At 50.5% G+C, this 9172-nt stretch overlaps 2 long non-coding RNA genes across 3 annotated transcripts in view; one reads left to right on the top strand and one right to left on the bottom strand.

Moving 5' to 3' along the window:
- The window catches only part of LOC137843666 (uncharacterized), an 82500-nt gene that overhangs the window by 68181 nt on the left and 5147 nt on the right, over positions 1 to 9172 (top strand). The window contains exons 2-3 of one of the 2 annotated variants that reach the window (XR_011089613.1): positions 633 to 8273; positions 8372 to 8682. This is a non-coding gene — a long non-coding RNA (uncharacterized lncRNA). The remainder of the gene's footprint in view (positions 1 to 632; positions 8274 to 8371; positions 8683 to 9172) is intronic. The other variant, XR_011089614.1, reaches the window with a different exon arrangement.
- On the bottom strand, positions 6735 to 9160 carry LOC137843669 (uncharacterized). The gene is made up of 3 exons (XR_011089622.1): positions 8975 to 9160; positions 6999 to 7216; positions 6735 to 6870 (listed from the first exon to the last, which is right to left on the bottom strand). It is a non-coding gene; the product is annotated as an uncharacterized lncRNA (long non-coding RNA).

Raw genomic sequence — 9172 nt, forward strand, 5'->3', positions numbered from 1 at the left:
CTTCCACTTTGTTTCCTATGCTACTTTGCCGCAAATAAACAGTTGTTGCAGAGATGGCTGTATTTCAGCAGCAACAGAAGATCTCAATAGATCTTCTCATCCTTCACAGGAGGTACTCTGAGGTTCGGTTAACTTGTGCTTGTGAAGCAGCCAGAGCCTCTGAAGGATGGGATTGCTGCGAAGAAGTGCAAAGCGTTCCTATTATAGACCGAATATTTCCTTTCAAACATATTAGCCAGGTAATCCCCAATGGTGTTTTGCCATTCTGCACTGTTCCAGCTCTCGGTTTCTTCAGGTAGTAAATGTTTCCTGTTTCTAACAAGCTGGGAATCTGATGAAAGCATAGAGAAAACAACCAAGCAGCAGAAGAAACAAACTGTGCAGAAAGCACTATATTGCTCCTATAGGGTATCTTCAAGTTTGCCTCATAATGATCCGGCAGCTGTGAATCTATACAAACTAGCAATGTTCCAAAGGGCTGTAATTATTAATCTGCTAACGCAGACACAATATACTCAGCCTTCCTCTCATCCTCTCCTAGGAATGGAAAATAATGCTGTAGTGGCAATTACCTTAATGCAATTATCTCAAATGTGAAATTTCATAACAACGCTTCATGTCCTGGTTTTTAGAGAACGGTAAGGAAGCAGGGGCTCTCCCAGAGCTGCTGTGCTGCTCTGCTTCAGCATTTCATCCCGTCAACCCACACGTCCTCATCTCCTGCTGCTGCAGGGAGCAGACTCGGACAGCAGCAGCAGGCAAAGAGGTGCAGAGCTGCTCCACGTCGGTCTGACCAGCGCTCATCCCTCCCAGCCAGCGTTTCAGCTCCCAAGCAGAGCTCGGTGCCACGGGTGTTAGCAGAGCTGTGTTCTGAATAAGGATTCCTGAGATCAAATGGCATCATATGAGCAGTCGAGGCAGAGCTCACCCCAAAAACTGAATCAACGTAGCTTAGGTGAATTTGTCTTGCTTAGACACAGCTCTTTGTAGCCCTTACCGAGGATAAGGAAAATATAGGAAGCCATCCTTATGGTAATCCCTGGGTTAATGGTAAGCATTAACGAAGCGATTCCTCCAGCCTGCAGAACCCATAGCAACCAGTCATTAAGGACACTCAGCGTGAGGATCCAAGCTAAAGAAAGAAAGTTCCTTGAAACACTTGCACACGCACATACCAATCAGACAAGAAAATGTTCTGCAATTTCTCCAGGACAGACTTGAAGACTATTGCAGTGGCCCCATCTCTGAGGAAGGAAGGAACTAATTGCAAAAGGATTTTAAAAAGAAAGATTGTAACTAGCCCCAAACAGTGAAATGGATTTTACTTCCTCTGCTCTGATAAATATTTAATTATCAAATGTAATGCGAGGATTGGGTTTTGTTCTTGGTTGTTTTGATAGGCTTTTGTTTGTTTTTATACATACATTTATTTATTTATATTCTGCATTTCCATTGCGACTGACATTCTTGTGTGGCATCTTCAGGCTGATATCTCTTATAATTAGATGGAATTGTCTTTTCATAACGCTAATCTGAACTGACTAATTACTCGATGAATATTTAGCTCCTTGCACAGGCAAACAGTAAGCAGGGAAGCAGCCCTCACCGCCTGCCTGGTTCCCAGCTAACTCCGCCGAGAGCACGGAAGGGCCGGGGGTGCTGGGGGCGAGGTGTGGGTGGTGCTGGGTGCCCCCCTGCTGGAGCAGCACCCCGAGACCTCTGCAGAGCTCAGCATCCTGCCTCATCGCTCTCGTGGCCTCTTTTCCTCTTTTCCTCTTCCCTCCTGGTAGAATCCTGCATGATTCTTAGCATTTCATTTTTAAAAATCTCATCCCGAGGATGTAATTGCTTGAAAACGTTTATTTACTTAAGGGACTCTTTACTGAAAACTCCAGGCTCTTGACTACTAATATCATACATTTACGTAATTGTGTAATTAGAAATCAAATGACGAATGTTTATTTAGGCTCCATTTTTCACTCATGCCTCCAGTTCTCCCTGTTCCAAGTGCGGCACACTGCTCCGGGCTGATTTCTGCTCTTCTGTGCTCTTGAGCACATGGCCTTTTGCAATATCACCCTCTCTCCAGCTCAGCAACCTTGCGAATGCCCACACTTAATTCCTCCCTGGCCTCTACTCAAGGCTGATGAATTATTACTCATGCAAAATCTCATTAAAATCATTGAGAATTTGCACAAATGAAGCACCCCAGGATCTGGCAGAACAGCCCTACTCTGCTGCCTTACGGAGTCAGTATTAGAGCCGCATCCTTAGCCAACGTACATCACCATCGATGTATGCTGCTGGCTCTAACTAACCCCTACTCCATCCCACATAAACGGCAGTCTTCTTGTATCTCATTTCGTGCAGCAGAATTTTTCCCAGCAGGATTGATAACAATATAGCCTCGTAAATAATGTTCCCCAATGGGATGCTGTATTGGTGTCTGGCTATTAATGGTTGTGTATTTTTCTTCATAATGTTCAACTGCCTTATTTATGATTAATGGGGCTCACTGTCTTTCTAAGGAGTAGTAGAATGGTTATTACTGGCTGGTTTGTTTTTTTTAATATATATTCTTTTTTCAAATTGAAGTGTTTGTTACTGTTAAAGCCCTCTACTGTTAAAGGCGTCCTTAAAAGCAAAATGGGAATGTTTGTTTTTCAGTCTCTGGCCATGTGTGACACTTCACACGTACAGCTTGTTCCTGCAAAGGTGACTCCCTCCCCCTGTGTGCCTGCTGCATCCCTGGCGTTCCCTCCTCGAACACAAAATGCTCTCAAAATGCATCAGCTTTGGGGGAGCCCGAGTGTTGTAAAGCTTCAGCTTCAGTCAGCTGTGCCTCTCACTGCATGAAGGTCTCTATATCTGGCATTTGATGGCCCCAACCTTATAAGTAGCCATAAAAATGTAAGGGCAACTGCACCTTAAGGTATTGTTTCCACATCATCTCTCCCTGATACATGCAGGCACGTTGCTGTGTGTTAGCAGCCGGTCCTGGCTGGGGATAAATGACTGGCATCGGTTGCAATAAGTGGTACTGAAGGGAGATTTAAAGGTCTTCCTATCTTCTCTCTTTATTAGAAGCTGTTTCAATGAGCACCCTCGATTACATCATTCAGAGCATCTGGGCTGAAGCTTCCGCAGACTTCTTTCAAGTCTGGGTGCTAGGTGGGCACCCCATGGTGCTGGATGTGGGGAGGGAAGGGAGGTCCCCAGTACACACAGCTCCCACTGGGGAGGGTGCTGGAGCTGGTAGGTGTGCCTGATGTTGGCTTTCATCGTTTTGTGAGTCCCACTGAAACGACATCCATCGGTTAGGGACTCTGAAAGTGCAGGGGAATAAAACTCCTAATTTAAAACAGCCCCAAAAATGCCTTTTGGCAGCTTTACTGTGTGGCACGCACAAGAAAAGGAACAGATGCAGTTTAAGTTTCTGCTGCACACTGAGGCCACTTTGATAATTCTGTTGATAGCTTACAAAAGGTGCGGTGACAGGAGGTTTGTTTTCACTGAGTGAGAGCGAGGTGTGCTGCAGGGCCTTTTTGGGACCCGCCTGGATGCGTGCCTGAGCTCACTGGCACCACAAGGCTTTCCTTGGAGCCCGGCGAGTAGGAGGAGGTCTGTGCCTGCAGGGAAACTTGGCCTGTGCATTTCTGTGGTGGAAAACTCAAGAGATTGTGTTAACACCAAGAGTGATGTTAACAGCCCTGCTGACTCCATATCCATGTCAGTGTGAGGACGGGGAGCTCGGTGTCCACCTCAGCCCCAGTCCCCACCAGCTTGGCTTTGGCTGAGGGAGGCCACAGGAGCTTCCAACTGTAAGTGCTGGCTGCGACTCTGCTACTGATATAATGAGATAACCCCAGCAAAACCAGTGGCAACCCTGCCAGCATCCCAGTGCCGTGTCCCCCTGCCCAGCAGATGGGTCCCTGCCGTCCAGATGTTGTCACCAGGAAGTCCTGTCAGGGGTTGCTGGCCAGGGTCTCGTTCTCGCCTGTCAGACTTGACATCTTCAGTGTATAATTAAATGCCAGGACGCGAGCAGCAGAGCAGGTGCATGCTAATGAGGAGATCAATTTTAATTATGATTTTAATTAAACACCCAATCCGGTAGGAAATATGACAAGCAGGCTAGAAATGCAAAATTTATAACGAGGAAAAAGAATGGCAAGAGAAAGGAGACAGAAACAAGGAGTGTGCACCAGCAGAGTGCTGGGGACGGCGCTGCGGCAAGGCGAGGTGGGGATGTCCTGGGGGAGCTGGGTGGGTGCCCACGGGCAGGACAGACCCGGGCAGGCTGTGCCTTCCCGGGAGCCTCGCTGCAAGCAGGACACTGCCAGGAGTTCTCCAGGCAGTGCAAGGCATGCATGAAGCCCCTCCGGTTCCCCTTTGTAAAGCATTTGCAGTTGCACTGACCCATCTAAGCGTTTGTTTACTGCAAGTGCACAATACATGGCAGATGAAGGATAGGTTGGTAGTGGAGAGCCGGGGCTGAAATTGAGGGCATCTTGGTCCATTCCCTCCCTAACCAAGCCTGCGTCCTTCCCCAGTCTCTGCTCACAGAGGAGGGCTGGCAGCACCTGGCTGCCCCTGGGCTGCGAGCCCCTCGGGGTGGGCTGTGGCTGCGAGCGAATCGCTCTGCTAGGCGGGATGCTCTCAGCACAATCAGAAGACAAAAAAAGAAGCTGGAATTGTCTTACTGTTGCTGTAACTCGATGAAGAAAGCCTGATGCTCAAAAAAAAAAAAAAAAAAAGGGTAATGTTCTGCTGTTGTTTTTTCCATCCCCATTCCCTGCAGGCCCTATACAAACCCAGCGGGTGGGCTGGGCAGCCCCCTGCCAGAACCCTCTTGGCGGGGGCAGGTGGTGCCTTTGCTGCCTGCTCAGCGGAGGCTCAGTAGCTGGATGTGTGGCAGTGGAAGCTGGGGATGATGCGACTGCTCCTCTGTTTAAAAACAGATGTGTCGATTTAGGCTCCGTGGCAAAACACAGGAGGAGGGGGAAATCGGCTCGATGGAAGCCAGCTGAGAGAGGAACAAAACGGAGAGGAGAGCCAGGGACTTGTGTGCTCGGGTAAACAATGGGGTGTGCAACCACACAGCAAAAATAAGCTATAAAGGGAATTACCACTAAATGGAGATCTTTGGCGAGATGCTTCACAGAGGCCCGTGTCACAGGGGGCTGCGGTTTTGGATCACGGATCAGAGGGAACCTTTAGGATCCCTCAGTGCACAGCCCAGTATGTCTGACTGCTCTGAATTAAGTCCTATGTGACCCAGGGCATGCTGCGAGACAGCAAATTCATCCCTGATTTCAAGTTTCCCCAGAGCAGGGAATCCCCCACTGTTCCCGCAGTTGATAATTTTCACTGCATTGCTCATCCAAATCCGTCTGGCTCCAGCTCTCAACATGTTGCCTTTGCAATAGCATGCCTTTAACCCGGAGATTTGTGAGCCACTTCAGGCAGGTTTTTCTCTCCCCAGCATGGGCACAGGTAGACTGGAGTCAGCTCGTTCTGTCACTCCTGTCTCACCGTGTGTGCCCATTGAGCTCCCGAGGCACGGAGGAGGGTGGTGGCCCCCCAGCTTGGTGCCATCCCCACGGGACAGCGGCACGGTCCCACGGAAGGACAGGAGGCATGGCACGCTCTGCTGGCACAAGGCCCAGGGAAAGGAAAGACCTCGGTAAGTGCCGACTGTCTCGTCAGCTAATCAGAATTGAATGCTCCCGATTATGTATTTAACGTGAGTACAGATGCTGGGAGCGTGGTTTTTAAGCTCATCAGTTATCTGAACTCACCCCTGGGCCCCGTCCCTCCCTCTAGTCTCCCCCTGACTCTGCGGAGATATTGATTTTGCTGTTTTTCACTATTACATATTATAAATTGACTTCAGCAACCCTTTTCCCTAACTAATGAGGCCATTAGTGATAGGGCGTGGGCGGACAGGCGGCTAACCCGAGATCAATCAGACGGGGTATCAGTCTGTGCTGCGAGACAGACACAGGCGTGGGCCCCACAGAATGCGGTGCAGATGGTACCCATGCCCTGTACCCGTACCCTGTACCCTTACCCACTGCCTCCCCTGGCCACGACCCTAAGGGATGCTGCACGGAGGTGTGCGAGCACTGGGAAGCCAAAGGGCTTGATGTGTAGGTGCGGAGGCCGTAAGGAATTTGAGGTGGCTGCCTGGGAGCGTGCCATTTCCCACCGCTGCTCTGCAATTCTCTGCACCTTTCCGTGCGGTTTGGCTCCTGGCCTCGGTGTCTGAATTAGGGTGAATTATGAGGAGCTGTGATTGGAGCCATTTGGTTGCAACAAGCCCCGCTCCCGACCTTCCCCGAAACAAGGAGGCTCAGAGGCAGCCCCGGCGGGGAGAAAGCAGCGTCCTTCCGCAGCTCCGACCAGCCACTCCCCTGCCGGGCCTGGCTTTTGTTTGCTGGCTTGAAGCTTGCTTTGTGGATTTCTCCCTCCCGTTTAATTAGCTGCTTTGAGAGCTCAGGCAGAAACCGAAAAGCACTGGCCTGTGTTTTTTACATAGCATGAGAGCCTCCCTGCATTTTTACCTTTCACCCTCTGGAAATGTCAGAGCAGCAGGGAATCCATGCTGCTTTGTTGCCTCTACTGTTTTAATAACTTTATGGCTCGCAGTCCTCCGGTGGCCTGTTCTGCCCACCTCCCTCTCGGAAGAGGAGAGCGCGCAGGGAGATAACAGCCCATCTGATGTAGAGGAGGCAGGGAACAGGAGCACCACATATATCTTTAACCCTGTGCGTCGGTTGGGTCATTTCATTTAGGCAGGAAGGTATTTTCTGCCGCCTGAGCAGCGGAGTCCCGTGCACTTTTCACACGTTGGCCCAGTAAATCATTCTGGCCCGATAAAAATGAAAGGGACGGTTAGTTACTTATCTGGGTCTCAATTTAAAAGCCCGCAGTTAAGGGGGGAGCGGGTGTGTGAGGAGGGAGGGGGCTGGCGGGGAGCGGGGCACCTCGCTCACCTCTGGCAGTGGGTGATTGTTAGAGCTGAGCCACCTCTGGCTGCAGGAAGCAATTTGTCTCCGAGAGGCTGACAGGGGCTCCTTTTTTCTCCACTTACTCCTTGCTCAGAAATAAAAGGGGCATCCGCTCACATGAAAAGCAGGGAAGGCTCCAGGTTTCCCTTCTAAGGTCTCTCCCAAGCTGGCACGGACTGGCAATTTGTACAAATGACACTTCCCTGGGAGGAAAAAAAAAAAAAAAAAAGGAAGAAGAAGAAGAAAGACCCACCCCAGCTTCCAATTTGTGCCTCATCAGTCTGCTCCAGCTCCTCTTCTCCCGACTTTCATCCTAATTTGTGATACTCTGGCTCTGTTCCTCTGTTCTCCATCTCCCCGGTGGCTGACCACAGTCAAAACAAGCCAGCCCTTCCCTGGCAAGCAGCGATGATTGCAGGGACAAGTGGAACTGCCCCGGCTGCTGGGTTATTCTGCATCCTGCTGAGGCTGTGCTCCTGCTGGTCCTGAGCACGGCACGGCCCATGATGGGGACCCAGCCTTGGCATCAGCACTTGGCCGTGCACGGACGCCCAGGCCAATGAATCCACATTAGCTCTCAAAGCGGATTAGTTAAACCCTAGCAAACTCCTTTGTGGGTGTTTTTATTCAGTATTAGAGTGGTTCTAATTCGATTTATCTTAATTCACTTACAATTTGCGTATAATTAAACTACAGTGAACCAAGGGATCTGATTTACCCAGCACCAGTGAAATCTGATGAGGACTGTGAATCAGCCATCTCAGTTCACTGCACAGTGTATTAATATAAATTGAAATCAATGGTGTTTTACATTAATGCTTTCTTGAATGTCCATATACGTGCATGTCTGGAAGAGAGCACAGAAGGCATTTGTCTTCAGGGAAAAACACTGACTCCCTTTGCTTTGTGTTCATGCACAGCACCCAGGATCAGCTCTTGGGCTTCTTACCCATTTTTCCTATTTCCCCACACCTTCCCAGCAAATGCACTATGTGCAATTATCTGAAGTTGCCCCTTTAGCTGTCGTGCTGCTGGCAAAGGGCTAGGATGGGAAGACTCGAACCCAGCTGGAGAGGCGCTCTGGACAACGAGGGACACCCTGGGCACAGGAGCCTCCCCTTCCCGCCCCTCAGCTCCATTCAGAGCCAGATGCTGGGAAACAGCCCTTAAATCCAGAATTCTCAAGTTACAAAGCGGTGAGGCAGTTGCATTTAGACACCCTCTCACACTCGAAGAGACAAAGCCGAGCGCCCTGTAGTTGTAAGTGCCATAGTTATAGTGCACGCCTGTAATAACCAGGTGCAGAGGGACCAAGGGAAAGCGTGTTCCTGGATGTGAATAGCCTCCTCTCCCCGCAGATGACCGCGGATATCTTCGTGGGGCACCCAGCTGGCCGGGGGGCGAGCAGGAGCCGTGCAACTTTGGTTTAACGCCTCCCTCTCCTCACCGTGTTTGTCTGGCTAAACGCTGCTGCAAAGAAAGCTGATTGCCGGGCAGCGAGCTCCAAACCCTCCTGGAAGGAGCAACAGAAGCCCCTGATGGGGAAAAAAAAAAAAGGAGGCAGGGTCCTGCTCCCTGCAGCTCCAACAGCTCCAAGCCCCGGTCCCAGGCGCTGCGCACCCACCGGCGGCCGCCCCTCCCCAGCCCGGGGCCTGCCCAGGAGGAGAAGGTTTGCTTTGATTTGTAAAATGATCCATGTAATTAGACAAAAGAGTTAAACGGAAGGATTTATTCCTACAAAAGTGTCTCCTAATGGCACTAACACCTGACAAAAGGGGGTCATTATCACAAGATAATGGACCTTGTCAACATTAAGCTCTCTTAGGACGCAATTCAACACACTCAATTATCTTCTAATCAGGGCCATTTTGTCAGAGGTTATTGCCCTAAGGAATCAATTAGATTATATATACGTCATTAATATTTTATGGCAAAATCGTTCGCACGAAAGTGTTAAATACCTTCGCGAGGCTCCTGCCCGCCCCCGGGGCAGGCGCTCGGGGTGCGGGGTGCCCCGGGGTGCCCCGAGCCGGGCTGGCAGCGCCCAGCCCTGGTGCTCAGCCCGGGGCCCCGGTGCCTTCGGGCTCCATCCGCATTCAGCTGAGCTCCGGCACTGCCTGCTGGTCCCTGTCGGTCCCTGTCTGTCCCTGTCGTCGGCC

Source organism: Anas acuta, chromosome 23 (assembly GCF_963932015.1).
Source record: "Anas acuta chromosome 23, bAnaAcu1.1, whole genome shotgun sequence".
Taxonomy (NCBI): Eukaryota; Metazoa; Chordata; class Aves; order Anseriformes; family Anatidae; genus Anas; species Anas acuta.